Genomic DNA, 23328 nt, shown 5'->3' with positions numbered 1-23328 from the left:
ATGCAATTTCAATAAACCTTCATCGCAAATTGCCCTCTTACACAATCATTCCAAATTTCAAAGAAGTCTCTTCTGCTAACCTAAACAGTATAAACATTAATATTGTGGAATATTTTTGCAATTTGAAAAAACTGATTTTTATTTTATTTTATTTTAAATAGTAATTTATTTTTATGATGCAAAGCTGAATTTTCAGCATCATTATTCCAGTCTTCAGTGGCACATGATCCTTCAGAAATCATTCTAATGTGCTCATTTGCTGCTCAGTTATTTTTTTGTTGTTGTTCTGATTAATATTTGTGTGGAAACCATACGTTTTTTCAGGATTCTTTGAGGAACAAAGTTAAAAAGAACAGCATATTTTTTTGAAATATAAACCTTTAGCTAAATTATAAATGTCTTCACTATCACTTTTGAACAATTTAATGCATCCTTGCTCAATGCATAAAACTCTTAATTTCTTTAAATGAATTTCTATGAATGGTTGTGTCCCTTGTCTTTTAAAATCTAAAATGTTAAATATGTATGGAACAAGGCAAACTGCAAACCCTGTAGAGCAATAATACACAGCATTTATCCAATAATGACCATTCCTGACCTGACAGGCGGGATCTGTCGAGCGGGATCTTCCTCTGTCACCTTCACTGTATGACTGGGGAAACAGTACTTCAGGTAGAAGGTGTTATTTTTAATCATTAATTTTTTGTTTCTTATATATATATATAAAAAACGATTTTCCATTTAGTTTTTGAAATTTTTAATTTAGTTTTAGTTTTAATTGTTTAAGGTTGGAAACTCATTTCCACCAGAGGATAAAAAAAATTACTGAGAATTTACTCACTCGCACAATTGCAAGATACAAAAACGAAAGAAATAACTGTGACAAAAAAATAAAAAATAAAATAAAATAAATGGCAATTACCTTTATTATCATTATTGTTTTTTTCTGTGGCAGAAACAAAAAACTGAATTGCTAAATGTGAACTCAGAAATTCAGAGAAATAAGGAGTCAAAATTGCGTGAATTCAGAATTTTGAGAAAGTCAGAATTATGAGTTTATATCTCGCAACTCAGCTATTTTTGCCAGAGAAACAAAGCAAAACCATGAGCTATGAACTCAGACATTACCTTTTTTATTCCATGGTGGAAACGGGCTTTCATATTTTACTACTTAAATTATGAACCAACCACTTAAAATATAAATGTAATTAAAAATTACACACATATAATTTATTTATTTATTAATATTTTTTTTTGTAGACAGTGAGCACTATGGATCTGTGAGTCTGGTGGCAGCGATAAATCAGGACTTGTCTGACCTTGAAGTTGTTCTCTTTGCATTTGCGTCTCATGATTATATTGAAGGTCTCGTAGGGGTCTTCTGCTCCGTTCTGGATGCTGTTAGTCATGTCCTGCTGGTACTGGTTTGGGTTGAGCCATACCCGAAATGTCCTGGTGTCACCTTTCAGTTTGGGCTTCAGATCGAGACCTATGCACAAATAAAACCATAAATGAGAGTCACGAGGTAATCTAATGATTCTGCTTAATGAATGAATGTAAGTGTAATGATGGAAATCAATATTCAGCACAAACTGCTAATCATTCTAAATTGAGGTTCATCTGTTAACTTAATTCACACTGACATCACCGGACCAGAAATGACCAGATTCTGAAGGTCCAACATTGAGTCGGTTCAGGGTCCGTGTGAGAGAGATTCAGGCCAGTTTAAGGATTCATCACTCGTGTTCATGAGTCATTGGCTGCCTTATGGCTTTGCAGATTTATCTCTCTCCTACGATGTCCTATAATCAGAAAAATATCACCCACACATTCCCTCCTCACAACATAGTAACTCGTTAAAGTTCATGAAATATTGCATAGAGAGTATAGCTAAAAATATTGGTGAAAGGTTCAAATATTCAAAAATGCTGTTCATTTAAACTTTCTATCCATCAAAGAATCCTGAAAAATTAAATATATCACAGTTTCCACTAAAACTTTAACCAGCACAACTGTTATAATAATCAGAAATGTTTCTTGAGCAGCAAATCAGCTTGTTAGAATGATTTCTGAAGATCATGTGACACTGAAGACTGGAGTAATGATGCTGAAAATACAGCTGCGCATCACAGAAATAAATTACACTTTAACAGAGATTCACATACAGTTCTACAGTCAAGAACATTTAACTTGTAGAATATGATATTATTATACATAACATATCAACTGTATAAGAATGATATAATCACATGTGTTGCCCATGTACTGTAGCACGATAATTGTTCATCTGTAAAAGCATGGCAACCCACATAAAACTCTACGCTTGTGACTCGTGCTTAGAAAGCACTGACAGTCTAGACTGTATGCTGTCTGTGGACTGCAAACTCATCATATGGCTGAGTGAACTCCGTGAACAGTCTTACCTTCCTCTATGACACGGCCCTTATCATCCAGCATGCCCTGCACCTCACAGCCTCTCACGTACACCACCCCGGTCTGATCCACAAACAGCTGCCGGCGGTCAAAGCGCGTGCTGTAGAGCAGGTTGGGGCGCACCGTGATCAGAAAGCAAACATCGTGCTTGCGCAGCCCTTTAAGAACAAATGACGATCTGAACTGTTGTTTTATTTAAATGTACTGCTATATCAGCTTCAGCGGCTATTACATGGCAGATACAAACTAGACATTCAACAATAATTACATAAATACAAAAAAATAAAATATACATATTATAAAATTCTACTTGAAAAGATTATTTAAATGTACTGATAAAAAATAAAAAAACTGTACAGGTGTCAGTCTTACAAAATAAACCCTTAAAAGTTTGTTCTGATAAAAATCATTGCATCATAACAATTGGTAAGATAACGCTTGGTGCTAAAACACTGACATTTTGCAACTTCTTCACCCTTCAATAAAAGCAACAGGATTTATTTCATATTGTTTGTTATTTTGACATTATAGCCATTAATCTAATATATATATATATATATATATATATATATATATATATATATATATATATATATATATAAACTGTATATTGGCTGTTTAAGGGCTTTATGTCTGAGGGTGGGATTCTATAGAACAGAAGGATTTTATCATGATGAAGAAATTAATATCTGATCATGCAAAGCTCACCGTCAAAAGGCTAGAGCAAGTGTAATTTTTGTGTCTCTAATAAACTACTATAGTTTTGGTTAATATTTTGAATTAACAATTAAGTATGATTTTTTTCTCTTTTCATTTTAATTATAGTCAAATTTTAAGCATTTTTTTATTTTTGATAGTGCTTGCAGAGTCATCTTTACCCTCCCATTTGCTTTTGATGTTATCCCGGACTTTGAGGTTAAGGGTGACGTCAGCTCGGACGCGTACAGGCCAGTTCTCTTTAATGTTGGGCTTGGTCACCTCCATGATAGAAAACGACGCTATGCTCTGTGCCATTTTAGTCCATCCTCCAACACCACTCCTCCGTACTCAGACTGCCTGCGAGACACGAACACACAAACACAGCAGATCATAAACCAGGACGCTATAACGCTTCTTTGCCAATGAAGTCCAGGAGTTATTAAGCTCCCAAAATGACAACAAATTGAGTTTAGACTGAGAACAAACCAGGACTTCATCCATAACACGACGTCCTCGATATCCTGCTGGATTTCATAGGTGGACTCCATGATGGAAGAGGCTGAAGTTTCTCAAAAGATAGTTATGTAGGGTCAGAAACTGCAGATTCAGTTTGGGAAGAGCTAAACAACCTGCAGATTCACAAACAACTACAACTAAAAGAGTATTAGACTGTTTTACTGAAATTTAGGTTACGTTTTTTACACTCACACAGCTTAAAGTATTTATGGGGTGTTTTGATTTTTTTTTTGGGTTTGTTTTTGTTTATGGGGTACAGTCTAACATGTGTTAATGCTTCGGTTAAAAAAAAAAAAATATATATTATTTATTTTTCACATAATTTACCTTTATTCTACACCGCTCTGTCCCTTCTCCTATAAATGCGCAGAACATTTCCTGCTTTTATGAAGCACCTCCTTCAGAAATATGGGATGGGCTCTGATTGGTTAGCTGGCCCAGTGTGTTGTGATTGGCTAAACCGCTTTACAAGGATTAAGAACCGCTGCTTTAGAACATTGATTTTGAAACTTGTGAGTGCATTAGAATTATTAGAAGACAGCATCGTGATTCATATATTAATAGATTTTTATGTGCACCCCTAGTTTTCTCTTCCTCTTCTCTAAAGCAGCGCAACATGGCCCCACCCCCTTTGTTGCATGTTCCCAGGGGTGGAGTTTTTCAGGGTTTGTAATATCACCAACCCAGGACGTAACTCACTGTAGTCCCTATCAGCCGTTTTTGTAGGCATTAAACTGCCAGAATTAAAAGATATCTCTGTTTGCATTACACTTTCAGCTTCGTAACTTTGAAGATATTGTTTATGCTCAAACAGCAACATTACACACTAACTAATGTTAAAAAAATGTAATTGCAATCAACCGCCCCTTTAAAATGTAGTGATGCACTGAAAGGAATTTAGTGTTCAGTGGTTTGATAAAAAAAAAAATCTTGTTCCATTTAACCAAAAACCAAAAATGAAAATTTATTTAATATTATATAACATTAAATATTAATCTATTGAGTAATCAAATTTATTTAATAATCAACACTAAAACAAAAACCTTTGTATATATAAAAGTCGTACATATTAAAAAAATAAACTTCAAATTTTTAATAAGTATGTTTCTACTCAAATTCGTTGTTGAATATAATTTCAGCCATCCAAAACCATTTCAAATGGTTTTCTATTGTTGAAATTTCAGTGCATTACCATTCAAATTTTATTACCTACAGAAAACTTCTGTCTTTGTTCATTTATAATTTTTACTCAACCATTTTTTCCTTCTGTAGAACATAGGAGAATTTTTGAAGAATCTTCACACAGCTTTTTAGAATTTTGCACAGACAGACACAATCTGTCTGTACCAAGTGGCACCAAGTGGCGTTTTGCATTAATGACACTTGCCAGTTTTGTTGTTGTTGTTTGTTTGTTTATTTTTCGCATTTTTCAAAGCGTCTTTGGAAGGGAAGATTATCAGTAAATGACAAAAATACATGCATGTTCCTCGCAAACACACATACACAAAAACCCTCATAAATAATACATGAGTTATGTGGGCCAAGTTATGATGTTTTTATGTATCTTTTGTGCTTCATGGAACTTTAAATACTTGGTCACTATGAACCTGTTGTTGTATGGAAAAGAGCTGATTGTTCTTTAAAATGAAGAAATACACTAATACAGGTTAGGAAATAGTAAACGAGTACATCCATTTTTTGTTGAATTATTCCTCTAATTTCATCAATGGATAGGTATGAGACACAATAGTATGAGGATAATGTGGTGATGCCCACCTTCTCCTGAATAGTACTCAGTGGCAACGATGTACTGGTCCCAGATGATCTTCTCGGCGGGGTACAGAGGCATCTGGTTGAGCTGCTCTGGGAGATTCGTCTCTCATGGCGGGACACCTGAACAGAAGAGAGAAAGGTTTCATGGGGTTTGTTTCCTCTCTACTCCATTAACCACCGAATCTGTGCTATTATGGTTTACCCTTCAACCACAGCAGATGGCCATTGTAGCCTACATACATCACAGCGCAAGAGGGTTCCAATCACATCCCATGAGCATTTTAAAGGGACATACTGTACCATCAAACCAAGATCTCTGATCTTTTTAAAAGAGTTTGATCTACAGTGTAATTTTTTTTCAGCACACATTTTGGTCCTTGATTAAAATTTTGCCTGTAAATCTAAATCTTGTGTTTGAGTGATTTATTGTAAAATGTGCAGGGGAAATCTCAGTCTTTAAACATTCTTAAAAGAAACTCTTATACGCAGTGCATGCATAATGAAAGATATGGATTTGTCTGAATTAAGTTTTCCTTTAAAACTTTTCCTGTACATCCTGATGACTATAAACCCTGTCTATTATGTTTCCACTCAAAATTCAAATGAGCTAAAACTGAGACAACTCTGCTGAGAAAACATTAAACAATTTAAATGAAAAAACGAGTCAGGTGGCTCACATGGGACTTAGCTTTGAGAAAATCAAATAAATTAATCAGGAGTGTTTGGGTAGCTTATCCTGCAGAAGCTTAATTAAGTGTTTTATCTGGTTTGTGACCTGCTCTGACTCCATCGTGGGCCGCTGCACATGAACATAACCAGATTTCAGCTGCTCAACGCTCAAATGACTGCCTGATACCAGCTCCATCAACACAGCGACAGCATTAATGAGGAAATGCTCGAGTTCTTGATGAGATTTGGAGCGGGTAATTAAAACGCTGAAGCAGGACCACCGATGGGCCTGAAACATCTTAAACATCTGCAACAGAGGTTAAAAATACACTCTGAGAAAGCAAATTGAAGCCATTTACAACCCCCAGCCTCAAACACTTATAAAATTGAGCACGTAGCAAGCGGAACTCAATCCACAATCAGAAACAAAATCAGCAGCTCTGGTCATTTCATGCAAAACCTTCTGAACATGTTCGTCCTCCGACACTACATCTCTGTGAGCTGAGCCGAAACAAACTACTTTGTCTTGTAAAGCGTATTTGTGAAGTATGAATTGCAGGTTAATTGTGTGTTATAAGAACATTGCTACTATAACTGAGACGAATTAGGCTAGTGATGTTCCATAGATTGTGAAATTACAGGCCATCTTCACACTGGTCACCAGTAATTAGCTACAAAGTGATTTACTTATTTAATAGCCATATCTATCCGATTGTCACTTTTTAGAGCCAGAGACGTTTATTTGCATGTTTAGGTTTATTTTGGATAACATTGTAAGATTACCATCTTAATTTTAATATAATTTTCTATGTTTTTGCACTGACTTTTGTTAAACTTAATATTTTCAACTTTTTCTGTTACAGGTGATGTGAGATAAGGAGATGTGGAAATGTAAGCATTACATTTTTGGCTCCAAAAGAAAAGAAAATTTAATTAAAATCATGTGGTTTTACAACAATTTGAGCATGAGTAAATGAAAATTTTATTTTTTTTAGTGGTCTATTACTTTAACATAATAAAGCAACATTATTTCTTAGCCTCTTCATTATTTTCTAATTATTTCTTAGCCTGTAAAGCATTTCTGTGTAAAAGCTTATGGGATTATGTCACCTGGCCTTGTCTACCCCTAGGTTTGCATGTTCAACAGAATTATGGACAAAAATCTACAGCAGGGATTCTATGAAAACCTGGACAGACACAGTTCACGGTTCATGGACCTTTTTAAAACCAGAATGGGGACTCCTGGTCAGCACTTGTTGAAGTTTTTACAGCAAATAGAGGTCCGTAATTATTTGTCTTATTTAACATAACTTAAAGGTACTGTATAGTTCACCCAAAAATGGAAATTCTGTCACCATTTACTCACCCGCAAGTTGTCCAAGATGTATGAATTTCTTTGTTCTACTGAACACAAAGGAAGATATTTTAAAGGAATGTTTGTAACCGAACAATTTTGGGGCACCATTGACTTCCTCAGTATTTCTTTTTAGTATGTACATGTCAATGTTGTCCCAAAACTGCTTGGCTATAAACATTCTTAAAAATATCTTCCTGTGTTCAGCTGAGCAAAGAAATTTATACAGGTTTGGAACAACTTTAGTAAATGATAACATAATTTTCTGTCATCCTTTTTAACTACCCTTTTAAAATTATTTCATTTTGTCAACATGTAATTTATTTAATTTAAGTTTTCATATCAGTAATCTTTTATGTATGATAGACAATCTTAATTTAAATCATATATTATCATAACAATGCTTAAAGTAGATTTGCATTAATAGAATTTCATGTTTTCCTCTAAAGTCAGACCAGCCAGCTGAGGTCTGAACCCTTGTTCTTTGAGGACTGCCTGTCATGCTCGGAGATGAAGACTCTTCTTTCTTCAAGTCATGTTTAGTAAGTACATCTGATCTTAAAAGGGATAGTTCACCCAAAATGTATTACCCCATGGTTTACTGACCCTCAAGCCATCCAATCAGAGTTATAATAAAATTTATCCTGGCCTCTTCCAAGCTTTATAATGGGAGTTAATGGGGGATGAGATTTTGAAGCTCAGAAAAGTCCATCCATCCATCATAAAACTGCTCCACATGGCTCCAAGGGGTTAATAAAGGCAATGGGAATCCATGTGTTTATGTAAGAAAAATATCCGTTTTTACATTTAACTTTTTTTTTAAATGTGGCATATTAAAAGCTCAGCTGCTTTCAAGCTGTGTATCACGTTCGTTCAGCGGCCTCGTTTCTCTTCGACAGCTTTCAGCCTCAACTAAATTAATAATTTCAGCCTCGACTAAAATTCTAGCGGTGAAAAATGACATATTGTGCCTTTAAGGTGCATCATACGTCACATCACTCTTTTTCTGTAAGTTGAATATGGTCCACTGGAAGCTGGATATTTTACTTTAAAAAGTTTTAAATATGAATATTTTTCTTACCAAAACCCATTGAGTCAATTCAGAAGGCCTTTAACAAACTCATATTAAAAGGCCTGAGTGTCAGTACATTTTTATTTTTGGGTGGCGTATTCCTTTAATATACAAATGTAGCCAACTTTTTTTGTACAAGACTTCAAAATAATAAATGTAATTTATAATGCATACTTTAAGAAGTGTAAACCAAATTCTCTGCAGGAAGCATCTACATTTACATTAAAATGTATAAATGTCAATATAATGTTGGATTAGGGTTAGTGATGTGTTTTTTTGTTTTTTTAAATATACTTGATGATAAACCTTTGATTCCTGATCACAATACTATATTTATACATGTTTTTTCACTAAGTGTCTGATCATCGCAACACTATCCTTGATGTGCCAGTATTTAATTTGGGATATTGTTACCATTGTTACACCTCTGTAGTGTGGTTGTGACCCGGTAATATTTCCATTACAGTATAGTTTGTACTGTAATATTGTGACATTTGGGCCAAAGACCTCCAAAGACATGTTCAGTATGTATTAGTTTAGTTTGCTGTGTTTGCAGAAAGCTTAAATGGTGAACTGTAGTAAGACTGTAGTTCTTATGTTTAGCCTACATGTTCAGTACATTAACAATTGTGAGGTATAAAAAGTGTAATTAAGTGCACCGAGTTGTACAATTGATGTAAGTGCACTAGTTAATGTTGAACATTTTTACTGTTGTTACCACCTTTACAGTGTGGTTGTGACCCAGTAATATTTCAACTACAGTTTGTACTGTAATACTGTAAAACTTTGGTGAAAGACAGTGTTGAGTATGTTTTATTTTAGTTCACTATGTTTGCACAAAGCTTAAACTGTCAAATCTAATTATGTTTACATTAACATAATTGTGATACTTGAGTAAAGTATATATGTGCATAGAGTTGTACTATTGATGTACTACACTAGTTAATTTTGTTACCACCTATACAGTGAGGCTGTGACCCATTTCCATTACAGTATAGGGTTTACTGTATTTTCATTAATATTGTGACATTTTGTCAATAAAGTGTCAAAGATTAAATATGCTGTTCATTGTTTTACTTCAGATTGGTGTGCACAATGTGTGCAGTCAAAAATAAGAACAACAGTTTCAGTTACATTTCCATGTTGAGTTAACTTAAATATATAAGTACACCTGAAATTAATACCAAGTTAGGTGAACATATTCGTTTAAGTACATTTAATAAGCACCAAGTTTGGTAAACTGAGCGATTTAAGTATAGTCTACAAAACCGCCAAGTTAAATAAACTTAAATATGTAAGTTTTGGTAGACTCCATTACTCAGTTAAATTGAGGCAACGAGTTTACTCAATCGATTTAGTTCAGTCAACTTATTAGGGTTTTCAGTGTACAGTACTCGACTATAAGGACTGGACCTGGAGCCAGCATGAAAGACACTCAGGACAGCTGACCGAACCATTGAACCAAACAAAAATTTATCATAGGCACAAGTCTGGCCAATTTAAACATTCAAGTGATTTAAATCAATCAAGTGCGAGACGACGTGAAAAAGAACTTCATTCGGTAATTCTAACACTGAATTGAGTTCTCTTTCACGCGTTTTTGCGCTTGAACGGACAAATCCAAACAAATTATGTGAAAATACCCGTCTCGTAAACACACTCTGTTATGTCTAAATGTAAATAGTCAAGAAAGAAATCGGATGTGCATCAGTATATTAGATCTGTGCATAAGGTCATAAAGTGACAGCAGCCTAATTCACCAGCTGCCATTAATGATAATCAAACAACAAAAGACCAAAAGAAAATCTCTCCCTGCACTTGACAAATAACCTCTATTAATCTACATTTCAATTATACAGTGAGTGAAGACAGTGTTATTATACATTTTATTATACACTAAAGGTCTGTACTGGAATACTACTGTTAGACCCACCTGAAAAACCTGAAAGAATTGTTTACATTGCTCTATTGCTTGTAATGAGTTTATTTTTTCTAGTTTTATTACTGATTGTTCACTTGCCTCTAAAAATATTTGAACTTCATATTAGTAGTTAGGCTAGTAGTTTTTACTGTGGAAATACCCAAAATATCCCCCAGAGTTTTTATGGCATGTGAGAACATACAAACAAAATATGCTTGCAAGAAGGCATTATCTATTGGAATGCAGGAACACAGTCCTGTGACAATCTCTGTGCATGTGTAGTAAAAACTTTCCTATGCACATTTGGATCTCTGTGACAAACATATTTGCTAGAAAAGAAGGTTTTAATTGTGTGAATGTGACAAAATGTTCTTAATCACAAATGTGTGAAGCTATGCTGTAAGCTATAGAGAGTCACAATAATGAGCCATATGTTATTGTTAAATTAGATGGGCCTATTTTTTTATTATTACTTGTCAGTACTGAAGAAAACATATTCATGTTTAAGCGCATTCTTGTGCTGCCTTAGAAACTGGACAAAAAAAATAAAAAAATAAAGCAAAAAAAGGAAATACACTTAATATACACTTAATGATAGTGATATTTTAAAAAGCAGGTCATACGGTATTTTAAAGTGTCCTAATATTGTGTTGGAGTTCCCTACAACAGGTTTAAATTCATCTAAGGTCAGAAAACATTGTCATTTTCTCAGAATATAAATTTAATATTAGAATAAATTTTTCAATGATTTCAAAATGATTTGTTCGAAGGAGTTTTGAGCTTAAGGGTCTGTAAACCCTTCTCTTCCATCAGCCTGTTCTGCTCTGATTGGGCAGCTGGCCAAGTCTGTTGTGATTGGTCTTTCCGTATGCAATGCGTGTCGGAAACGAAACTTCCATTACCATAATTATTATTTTTTTGCTCCAGAGGGTTACTTTTAAACAAAGATGCTATAAGGTTACAAAAATGGCATTGATATTACCTTATCAATTCGAGCCAGAGTCCGAGGATGATGTTCAACCGGAAACTCCATTGCAAGCACATTGAAGGATAGCTATGTTACAAACTGCAAAAAATATATTTTTCGAAAACCCATGACCTGCTCTTTAAGAAAACCATACCAGCAGTTCCAGAAGGAATTCTTTATGGTAGGACGTGTCTTCTGCATCAGGAAGCACAGGCAGGAGACACAGGTATGCTGACACCCGGTGGAGGGTATTGGGATCACAGGCAGAAAGATGAACAAGAATGACTGAGTCACAAATGAACAGAAGCACACAGTGCAGTTTCAATTTCTGCATCAATTTGCACATGTAATTCATCGAACATTTTTCAGAAATATTATACACAACCTAAAAAGCATTTGAGTTGGCAGGATTTTTAAATATACAAAACATGCAAATTGTTACACTCCTAAAATTCTTCCAGAATCTTAAAACTCATTATAATCTGCCAGACACCTCCTTTTTTTTATGTATTTGTGCATTAGATTGGCCCAACGGGCATATTGGGTGCCTCTCAACTGTCTATTCACCCTTTGTGCAAACTAATCCTTCCCTCTGAGGAATCGCTCTCCTCTGCTTCAGTTATCTCTCTTTCTTCTAGAGCATTATACAAACCTTTATCTATTACATCTGTTTGGGCTAAGGATCTTAATGAGGATGTGCATGTTTTGTTTTCAGATCAGGTATGGGGTATGTTTAAATTGTCTTCTAAAAACCCTAATCACCAAATGATTCATTGGAAATTGCTGCATAGGGTTTACTTAACTTCAATGAAACGTTTTCATTTGAAACTGTCGTCTTCTCCTAAGTGTAATCTTTGTTTGCAAGAATCTTTAGGCACGGTTTTTTTTGGGAAGTGCCCCTCTCTCTCACCTTTTTGGACTCGGCTCTCACAGGATCATATTTGTTGGGTACTGAGATATGTTTGACCCCGCGCCATTTTATCATGAATGTCTTTTGAGACCTCACCTTGTCTGTACAACAAAGATGTTTAAAAAAAAAAAAAATTGCTAGTAAACGTTTGAATCCTCCTCACCAGGGCCGTGCACAGACCTTTTGAGGGGCATGTGCTGAAACTGAAAAAGGGCACCCCCTCCCTTTTTTTTATATCAAGATTATTTAGTAAGCCTGCATAAAAGGAAGAAATGGTCACATCTTCATGACAAATTCATTAACACAAAATAATAGTCTCAAAAGCTTTAGATTTATTCACGATTAATAACAACCATAATAATAATATTACATAATTAGATAATATAGATAAACAGGGTTTTAAGGGCTTCTTTAAACCTAATTACAACAGCAACCTTCTGTGAGCCATGTGCTTGAAGATGTTTATGACTTCACTGTGATCCACTTGGATGTCCCTCTCCCATATATATTCTCTTTTTTAGCTATTCTGTTTGGTTTTATAAGATAATTTGTATTATTTGGTTAACATGATTATGAATGACATTGAGAAGAGGGGAAGGTGAGCAATGAGTCAAGTATTTTTGACAAACTTTTTTGAAATATAATTTAAGTAATTATGACCAACTCAATTCCAGATTATAAGAAACTATAGCCATACCATTACTATAACATATCCAACATGTAACATCCGCCTACCTGGCAAAAATTTGATACTGTGGTGGATTGGTGGTGTTGTTATATTGATTGTTTGTTATTCACTACACTTTCCCTAAAATAAGCCAGCAATGAAAAATAAATAAAAATAGTGTGAAAAGTACAGTTGCAGTGAAAAGCATTTCTGAAGGATCACGTGACACTGGAGTAATGATGCTGAAAATTCAGCTTTGATCACAAAAATAAATTACATTTTAAAATATATTCAAATAGAAAACAGTTTTTTAAAATTGTAAAAATATTACACAATATTACTGTTTTTGCTGTATTTTGGATCAAATAAATGAAGCCTTGGAATGAATCATGAATTACATTCTGCATGATAAAATATAAAGATTTCACAGTGATCTTCTGTAATTTTTTTTTAGTTACTACTACATTACTGTAGTAAAACCATGTTTTACTACATTTTATACATGTGAGGACGAGCGGAGAGTATACCATAACATGATTAGCCTAAATGTTAATAAATTAAGTGTATCAGCAATCATAATTCAAAGAAGAAATTTCTTATCTATGTTATCTAGGTGACGAGGATCACTCGTCGCTTTGTGTAAGTTCCAGTACGAAACAGCGCGGGGGCGCACCTGTTATGATTTTCCGATGGTAAAAACAAATTATATGTTTTTTGTATTACTTATCAATATATAGTTTTTGACCAGCGAATGTGTGCAAATGTGAATTTTTGTTTTTTTGTCCGTCATTAAAACGGCCACGGCGCCTCACATTACATTTTCATCTACAGGTTACAAACTAGTTTTTGTAGCTATATAGACGGAACGCTCAGTTTTTCCTGTGGTAAAATGCATTTGGCCAAAATCGCATTTTATAAAAGATGAAATGCTACTGTATGCACAGGCTATTTAAGTGTTGGCTATGTATTGGCTATGACTAGATGGCAAATGCTAGCCCTCTCTCTCAGGCGACGTCCCACATGTCTCAGTCAGTGAGTCAGTCAGACATCAAATAAATAAAATATGAGCCTTTATAGACATAGTGTTTAGTAGTACTTATTCAAACAACAAGATATTTATTTACCCTTCGCAAAACTTTGTTCAGCTCAGCTGTTGTCTACTGTGCGGCTGCTGTGGAACTTCAGTTGATTCAATGAATATAGAGGGGGCGGAGTTATCAGCTTACTGACAGCTTGAGGATCGAATAAGATTTACACAAGCTCGTTTTAAGAACTTTCATTTGCTAAATATTTGTAAAACAGACAGACAGACGTAAAGGGTGACCAATAGCATTTTTATCAATTAACAAAAAAAAAAAAACACCACCAAAAAAAGGGCACTTCGGAGTGTAAGGGCAAAAAGGGCATGTGCTCTGCACAGGTTGAGCCCTACCTGTGCACGTGCCTGCTCTTCGGAGTGTGTGGGGAAAAAGGTGGTGTGTGTATTTGTTGGACATTATGTCGATGGAACTCTCAACTTCTCGTATACATGGATCTAATGTGAAAACTGTAAATGTATAGCATTCAGCTTTTAATGTTGTGTCAGCTTTTCTAAAATCTTTGTAAAAATAATTATTTTATTGTTATTATTATTATTTTTAAATCTACCAGGGTTGGGGTGGCTTCTAAATTTGCACAGTTGCTATTTGTTTCACATTACTATTTCTGGAAGAAAATTCAATTAATGTTACAATCCATTTGTTACCACTTATGAAATAAGTGTATAGATGCAAATCAGAATAGCATGACATAAGAGTATTCTGAGAAGATACAACAGGTATTCTAAAATCAGTACTATTTCTTTAAACATTCAAAATATCTTCTGATGTTCATTCATGTTTATTTTGTGCTCTAACTAGTAGTGAAGATGAAGAGATGATCGGTTCATGTATACATCTAAAAAACGCTGGGTTGTTTTTTCAACCCAAATGCTGGGTTGAGACCGCTAGGTAGGACATTTGGTTGTTTTAACCCAAGTTTGGGTTGAAAATTGGACTTGATCATAACCCAGCTGCGCTGGGTTGTGAACGCGGACGTGAAGGAGAGCACGCACGTCACGTTAAAATCGTACGTCTCCAGTGCGAGAAGCCGCTATTTTCACAGCGTGAAAGAAGCGAGAAGCGAGTGAAAGACATTACGGTAAGTAAAGATTCAAAATGTAAAATTATCGTTTATTGTTTACCCGGTTTATGAAAGTCGAAAGGTTTTATGAAAGGCAGAAACAAAAGAGTTTAACGTTATATAGAAACATACGCGGACGCGGTTTTCGCTTCAGAAACGGAGGTCTTAACGGCCTCCTTTAACGTTACTGAACGGAACACGTAAGTTACTTTTAATATAACGTCCGTGAGTGTCTTATGTCATATTTACATAATATTTTAAAATATCTGCACTTTTTGAGGTGTTAATAGACGGTTATGGTTACGGTTACACTCATATTAATTTATCTTATTTTTCGCGGTTAAACTGAATGTACGTTAGTTTCTTAAAGGAAACCGCGTTATGTAATAAAGACTAGCATGATGATTTTGAGGCTGTTGAAGTGGTAATTGTTAAAAGTATGTTTTACATGTAATATTTCAGACTTGTTGAGCTCGTGTCTTCATTGTCCCCGCACTGAGAGTTAAAGACACCTGCTCTTGTGAAGAGTCACGGACTGTGTGAGGAGGAGGCGGTGTTCTCCGCTTCTTCTGAGGAGAGGGACAGACGGGTTTAAGGCAAGTGAACTTCAGAATTATAAGTTATCTTTTTTTTTTACTAAGACTTAAATAATGTTTGTTTTTGTAGATGTTGAAAGCCAGACACATAGGAGAGCATCGTTCTTTTGAGATTTATGTAAGTTATTTTTTATCAAAATTAATGTTTCTGTTGTCTCCTGTCTCTTTGCTTCACATTTTGATGCAACAGCAGTATGATTACATGTTCATATTTTATTGAAACCAGTGATGTCCCTTTTTTCTTTGCAGAACTCAAGCTAACTTTGGAGTTAAGGACACAGAAGCCTGCTTGTGTGAGGAGGAGGCGGTGTTCTCGGCTTCTGAAGAGAGGGAAAGATAATTTAAGGCAAGTGAACTTCATAATTTCATAATATCAGTTATCAGTTGTTTTCTTTTACTAAGAGTAAAATAATGTTTGTTTTTTGTTTTTGTAGATGTTGAAAGCCAGAGACATAGGTGAGCGTCATTCTTTTGAGATTTATGTAAGTTTTTTTTTAGCAAAATAAATGTTTCTGTTGTCTCCTGTCTCTTTACTTCACATTTTGATGCAACAACAGTGTGATTATGTGCTCATTTCATTAAAACCATCGATGTCTGTTTTTCATTGCAGAACTCAAACCAACTTTGGAGTTGTCTGATTTGGAGAGTCATCATTCTTGGTCTTCCCTCTTAAGGGAATAGTTCACACAAAAAATCATTTAGTTGCCCTCATGTCATTCCAAACCTATACGACTTTTGTCTGTCTTTAGAATACAAATGAATATATTTAGAATTTTCAGAGTTATTGTAGAAGTAATCCATTCCGATATTTATATATGATTAAATCTTAAATTATATGATAGCGAACATGTCTGTTCAGAAGAAAATATTGGTCTCCCAGACTAGCAATGGAGGACAAAAATTAATAGAATATTAAATATATTTATTTGTGTTCCAAAAATTAGCAGAGTTTGTATGGGTCTGGAACAACATGGGGAGAGTAAATTATGACCATTTTCATTTTTTGGTGGACTAACCCTTTGAAGAGCAGCCCTCCATGTACATGAACATTTGTGAGGTATGTGTGAATGTTTCAGTAAAGTAGCTTTCTGAAAGCAATATATTTATTCAAACAATATCACATGCCCTCACACTGGTGCTGCCATTATAGCATTCTCGAGCGCTGACATTAAACAACCACACAAAGTGTTGAAACTTTAAAACAGATTATTTACCTCTCCTTACTGATGTGAATACACCTCTATCTGAAAATGGATAGTTAGATTAATTGTTTTCTTTTTTCAAATGTGTTTCTCTTTTTAGGCCACTGATGAAGAGCAGGCGGTGACTGGGATGAATGCTGGTCAGAGAAGAGAATGTCCTTTCCCCTAAACTGATGAAGCAGTGGTTTTAAAGGAGGACGCTGCCCTGGGTGATGTAGAAGATGTCACATGTGCTGATGGGGGTTCCTCATGACTACATCAATTATGCTGAAGAGATCATGAAAGTTGACAGTGATGCATGATCTGTATTCATGGACTGTGAAACAAACTGTAAGTGTATAATTTGTAAAAACAAAATGTTAAGTGCTTGTTCTGTGTTGTTTAGTAAAAGAGTTTACACTCTGTCATTCATACACATGCTCACATTCTTTCACACACACGCGTGCATCTGTTAAATGTTATAATATCAGTGTTAATGTTGTGGTTTATTTGTGTACTGTAATGCTAGAATAGTTGGTAAAGAACTTAACTAATTGTACATTTATTGTATAATAGTGTGTTCGTATATTTTTATACAAATATATAAAATTTACCAAAGTCCAATTTGATCTTAAAAGTTATATTCAACAAATGTTCAATGCTTTATTTATGAACTCTGTAGCTGTTAATGCCATACTTTTCTGCTTTTCTTCTTACATGCATGTTACTTTTTGACTTTTCTCTTGTTTTTAATAAATATTTACCTTTTGATAGTTACTATTTGTGTGTAAAAGTGATTTTTAAAATGAACAAAATTTGTAGGTTTAATGCCCTAGCTCAATTTGGGTTCATTTTAGCCTAGCAATGCACTGTTTATCGAAGGTTTAAGGGCAGTACGTGAAGGGACGAATGTAGGAGTGGGTTGTTAGACTGCGTTTTTCAACGCGTTTTTTGTGTTCACACCCAAGCGATTTTTCGCTGACGATGAGCCGAGTGAACATGCAAATTCATTCCCTGACATTAGATGGCGCTTAATGTAAAACAGAAATACTAGAAATACTAGTTCTCTTTTATCAAGATTTTTGTAATCGCTGTCGCGTTTGTCATATAGTTCTTTGTGTTCTGACACCAACGAGACCAGCAACTCTACATTCATCTTGCCTTGCATCTTCTTCGTCTTATTTCTTCCCGGCAGTGTAGACGCTACTTGGCGTATATCTTCTTCGCCGTTACGTATGTGTGCTCAGCAAGACAGTTTTGTGTTTGAGCGCCCCCAAGTTGTGTTTTACTGTAACTTCAGAAGCTCCAGACACGTGTGCAAAAGCGCCATTCTCATTGGTCGTATAGTTTTTGACGCGGTGCGTCAAACCAAAAAAACGAACCCGAGGCGTTTTTTAAAAAATGACGCTTTTACGCGTGGCGTTTTTTCGCGTCGGTGTGCACACTCACATTGGCGCCCTTTGTTTAGTCACGAGGCGTTAAACGTCGGCGAATATCGCGCGCGAAATTCGTCCCGGTGTGAACAGGCCTTTACACTCAATTAGTGGCGACACTCCGCAAGTTCATTTTCTGCCAGCAGGAGGCGCTTTAAGAGCGGGAGAGATGCAGGATTCTCCGGTAACGGCTACAAAGCGCTGAGCTCACAAACGCTGCCTTATCAAGCATTACGTGCAAAATCGAACATTTTCTAAATACAGTCGGTTTCCTTCTGAAATACAGTGATAAAAAAACACCCGTTCTGGTTTTTAAAACCCTGCAAAGTAGTAATTTTAAACCATAAAAAAAGCAACCCAGCATGCTGGGTTAAACATACTAACCCAACTGGTTGGGTTAAAATAACCCAGCGTTGGGTTCGTCCCTTTTTGACCCAGCGCTGGGTTGCCAAAATAACCCAAATTGGGTTGTTTTCAACCCAGCAGTTTTTAGAGTGTACCGCTTGAGCTGAGGCTACAGCGATCTGTCACGCTACATTACAGAGCACCAAAACCACAAGTATTGTTTGGATTTCTTAATAAAATTGATGTATTAAAAGTAACAAAGCACAAACCTTATTGCAAATTTTTGGATGTAAAACTTCCTACGAATACTGTTTTATACATTAACTGAAAACAGCATAGATCAATTCTTGGAATTGAAGAATTGATATCGGTTGATCAAAATGACAATTAATTAAAGGGGTCATGGCTTGAGAAACCAAATTTCCCTTGATCTTTTGACATAGAGGAGGTCTTTGTATGCTTAACCCATCCTGCAAGTTTCATAACTTAAAATGTCCTCATCATCAATAAAAAAAAACATTTATGTAATAACCCTCCTTTATAAAATGGCTTGTTTGAATCTGTGGTGCAGGGTATTCCTGGCTGTGGAAAAACAACATGTTATACACTGCCGAATAGGGGTGCTCCGATTGATCGGCTACCAATAACTATCGGCCAGTAATCATATTGGGATGATTAATCGGCAATCTCCAAAAAGGCTCATCTCAAAAAACGATCTCAAGCTGATGACGCTTCCGTGAGAGGTTTGGCACGAGTCATGTAGCGGCACCATCGCAGTCTCTGTCTGGCGCGGGTGAAATAATTATAATGATATATTTCTACTTATAAAGTAATTTGAAAACCTTGTGTGAGAAGTAACTTCACAAACAACGGGAGTGAATCACCGCGCGCTCTCTCTCTCTTTCTCTCTCAAAATATGCAAATGGCTTCAAATCACCACACATTGCGTCTGTCTATAAGCAACCTGCACGCTGCACAGTTGACACAGGAATTGTCACTTGCACAATAAAGGCAATGTCACAACGTCAATAAATTGCATTACTTTTTAATTATTGCCTGTGTTTAACCATTCAGTGCTTGTGCGCTCTCCTGGAGACCGTGCGCTCATGCACACTCGCAGCGCACATGCCAGGTTCACATTACTCCATTTGCAGTGCGTATTATTAAGTGCATATTTTTTGCCACAATTATGTTAATGGAAAGCGTTCACACTGCATGTTTTCATCCAAAAAAAACTTTAGTGATGTTATAATTACACCTCAGGGAACATAATAAAATAATAAAAAACATGTCATGCCTCTTCCATTTTGCATAAAGGCTCATCTTGATTGCAAACAGTTCTGCTTTAAACTTCACAAACTTTACTGAATAAGAGTAATGCAATATAATAACCATCAGATTTCAACCAGTTTAGCAATTAATTTGAGACATTATTGAGAGATTAATCGATTTTCAAAATAATCGTCAGTTGTAGTCTATTTTGGAAAACACCAGTCTAAAATTCCCTGATATTTAGATTAGTATTTTATAATTGTGGGAACCCTGTCTGCAGTTAAGAGACTTTATCATCACGCTCTGGCAGCAGCCTTTAATCTAATGAGCTGCATCTCACTCTCTATCTCTAAAGAGATAACACATCATCATTTTTGTGACCCTGGACCACAAAAGCAGTCTTAAGTCCCTGGGGTATATTTGTAGCAATAGCCAAAAATACATTGTATGGGTCAAAATTATTGATTTTTCTTTCATGCCAAAAATCATTAGTCCAAATGATATATGTCCTCTCTCCTCCAGCCCAGCACAGGCTGCCCCTTCTAACCCCTGGTTATCCGATGTTCTTCGTGAGTATCGGACCAAACTCAGGGCAGCAGAGAGAAAATGGTGCAAATCAAAAGATCCGTCAGACCAGAGGATGTGTCAGTCTTTGCTTTCATCTTTCTCTGCTGAAGTCCATTCTGCCAAATCTTCATGCTTCCACAACAAGATCAACAGCGCCCCAGACACACATGACGTAATCTTTTAAAAACATTTAATTATCTCCTCTGTCCCCCTCCACCACCTCCCACCACTTCTATAACAATGGATGATTTCGCCACATTCTTCACAGACAAAACCAGAACAATCAGTAGTCAATTCTCAGCCCAGCACACAAAGGACCTCAAACCAACCACACCCAACGCTAAAACTCCCATCTTCTTCTTCTGTCCCCTCAGTGAGGCTGAAGTATCAAAACTTCTCCTCTCCAGCCATCCTTCAACATGCCCTCTAGATCCAATACCCTCACACAAGCAATCTCTCCTACACTTTTACCAGCACTCACACACATTATCAACACATCTCTCCTCACAGGCACCTTCTCCACTGCATTCAAGCAGGCTCGGGTAACCCCACTGCTCAAGAAACCTACATTAAACTTCACTTACAGATAGCTACAGACCTGTTTCTCTCCTTCCATTTATAGCAAAAACCCTCGAAAGAGTTGTTTTTTAACCAGATATCATTGTTTCTCTCACAGAACAACAAACTGGATGCTAACCAGTCAGGTTTCTGGAGTGGGCATTCAACTGAGACTGCGCTACTGTCAGTCACGGAAGCCCTCTGGATTGCAAAAGCTGATTCCAAATCATCAGTTCTTATTCTTCTGGATCTATTTGCTGCTTTTGACACAGTCAATCATCAGATCCTCCTGTCTGCCCTCTCATCACTGGACATCAAAGGGATTCCACTTTGCTGGCTTCTCCTACCATTGCTATGCTGATGACACACAGCTCTATCTTTCATTTCAACCAGAAGATCCAACGGTAGCTGCATGGATCTCAGGCTGCCTGGCAGACATCTTGGCATGGATGAAAGAATATCACCTACAGCTCAACCTGGCAAAGACTGAGGTTCTTGTCTTCCCTGCCACTCCAACTCTACAGTATGATTTCTCCATCCAGCTAGGTTCTTCTACAATTACCCCATCAACTTCAGTCAGAAATCTTGGTATAACCTTTGAAGACCAGCTGACCTTAAAAAACCACATTGCAAAGACTGCTCAATCTTGCAGGTTTGCATTGCACAACATCAGAAAGATCAGACCCTTTTTAATGGTGCATGCTGCACAACTTCTTGTCCAGGTCCTTTTCATTTCTAGGCTGGACTACTGCAATACTCTTCTGGCTGGACTTCCATCAAGCACAATCAAACCTCTACAAATGATTCAGAATGCAGCAGCACGGCTGGTCTTCATGAGCCCAAAAGAGCCCATGTTACACCTCTCTTTATCTCCTTGCACTGGCTACCGGTTGCAGCTCGCATTAAGTTCAAGACATTGATGCTTGCATATAGAACAACCACAGGGTCAGCACCCACCTACTTTCACTCACTACTACGTATCTACATCCCCTCAAGAAGTCTGAGATCCGCTAGTGAGCGACGCCTCGTGGTACCATCACAGAGAGGCTCAAAATCACTTTCCAGAACATTCTCGTTCACCATTCCTGGCTGGTGGAATGATCTTCCCATCCCTATCCGGAATGCGGAATCCCTGACAATTTTCAAGGGACAGCTGAAAACTCATCTCTTTCGAAGCTACTTGGCTACTTTTTAAATAATGAAAGGTCTTTCTCTTTATTTTTATCCTTCTCTTTCTAGCTTGTACTTATTTGAACAATGTCTAAAACTTGGTATTACAAGCACTTCCTGTGTCTGTTTACCTCTTTAAGGAGAATCGCTTTATGTATCCCCCAACTGTAAGTCGCTTTGGATAAAAGCGTCTGCAAAATTACTAAATGTAAATGTAAATGTAGGATATTAACTAAAGATCATGTTCCATGAAGATATTTTGTAAATGTCCTACCGTAAACATATAAAAACGTATTTTTTGTTTAGTAATATGCATTGCTAAAAACTACATTTGGACAACTTTAAAGGTGATTTTCTCAATATTTAGATTTTTTTGCACCCTCAGATTCCAGATTTTCAAATAGTTGTATCTCGGCCAAATATTGTCCTCCTAACAAACCATACATCAATGGAAAGCTATTTATTCAGCTTTCAGAAGATGTATAAATCTTAAATTCGAAAAACGACCCTTATGACTGGTTTTGTGGTCCAGGGTCACATTTAACTGCTCACATATCTGAGATGGCTGAAGTGTTTGGTGAGGGACTCTCATGTGTCCACAGCGGCCACACTATACAGAGCAAAATCACTGAGCTCAGGGAAATGAGCAAATGCTGCTCTTTGAAAAAAGAAAAAAAAAAACACCTGTCACAGGCCTTCTGAAACATCTGACAGCAATGAATCATCACAAACCACATGACCATTACAGAATTTACTCAGCTGGCTATGCCTACATCTTTAAAGATAATACAGGAACCATTTTTGAACATATTCATTACTAAACCTGAGAGCCACAGATTAACAGCAGACCACAGGCTCTGGATCATCTGCTCATGGCTTATGTGCATTTAAAATCTATTCATTTAGGTAAAGGAGCTACATATTACTACACACTGCAAATTATTTGGAAACTTACACATTTTCATCATATTTTCGTCTTACTGTATAATGGTTCAAATTTATTGTTGTGGTTTTTGAGATTTTTTTTTTTTGGGTTTTTTCTTTTTTTGCTTTTTATCAGATGTT

General features: G+C 36.1%; 1 long non-coding RNA gene and 1 pseudogene across 1 annotated transcript; one reads left to right on the top strand and one right to left on the bottom strand.

Moving 5' to 3' along the window:
• The window catches only part of LOC109085400, a 56294-nt pseudogene that overhangs the window by 22908 nt on the left and 10058 nt on the right, over positions 1 to 23328 (bottom strand).
• Positions 14922 to 16163, top strand: LOC122148214. The gene is made up of 3 exons (XR_006162195.1): positions 14922 to 15159; positions 15604 to 15855; positions 15987 to 16163. It is a non-coding gene; the product is annotated as an uncharacterized LOC122148214 (long non-coding RNA).

This window comes from Cyprinus carpio, chromosome A17 (genome assembly GCF_018340385.1).
Source record: "Cyprinus carpio isolate SPL01 chromosome A17, ASM1834038v1, whole genome shotgun sequence".
NCBI lineage: Eukaryota > Metazoa > Chordata > Actinopteri > Cypriniformes > Cyprinidae > Cyprinus > Cyprinus carpio.
Note: the sequence above shows the minus strand (reverse complement) of the source record. Positions and strands in the feature narration are given on the sequence as shown.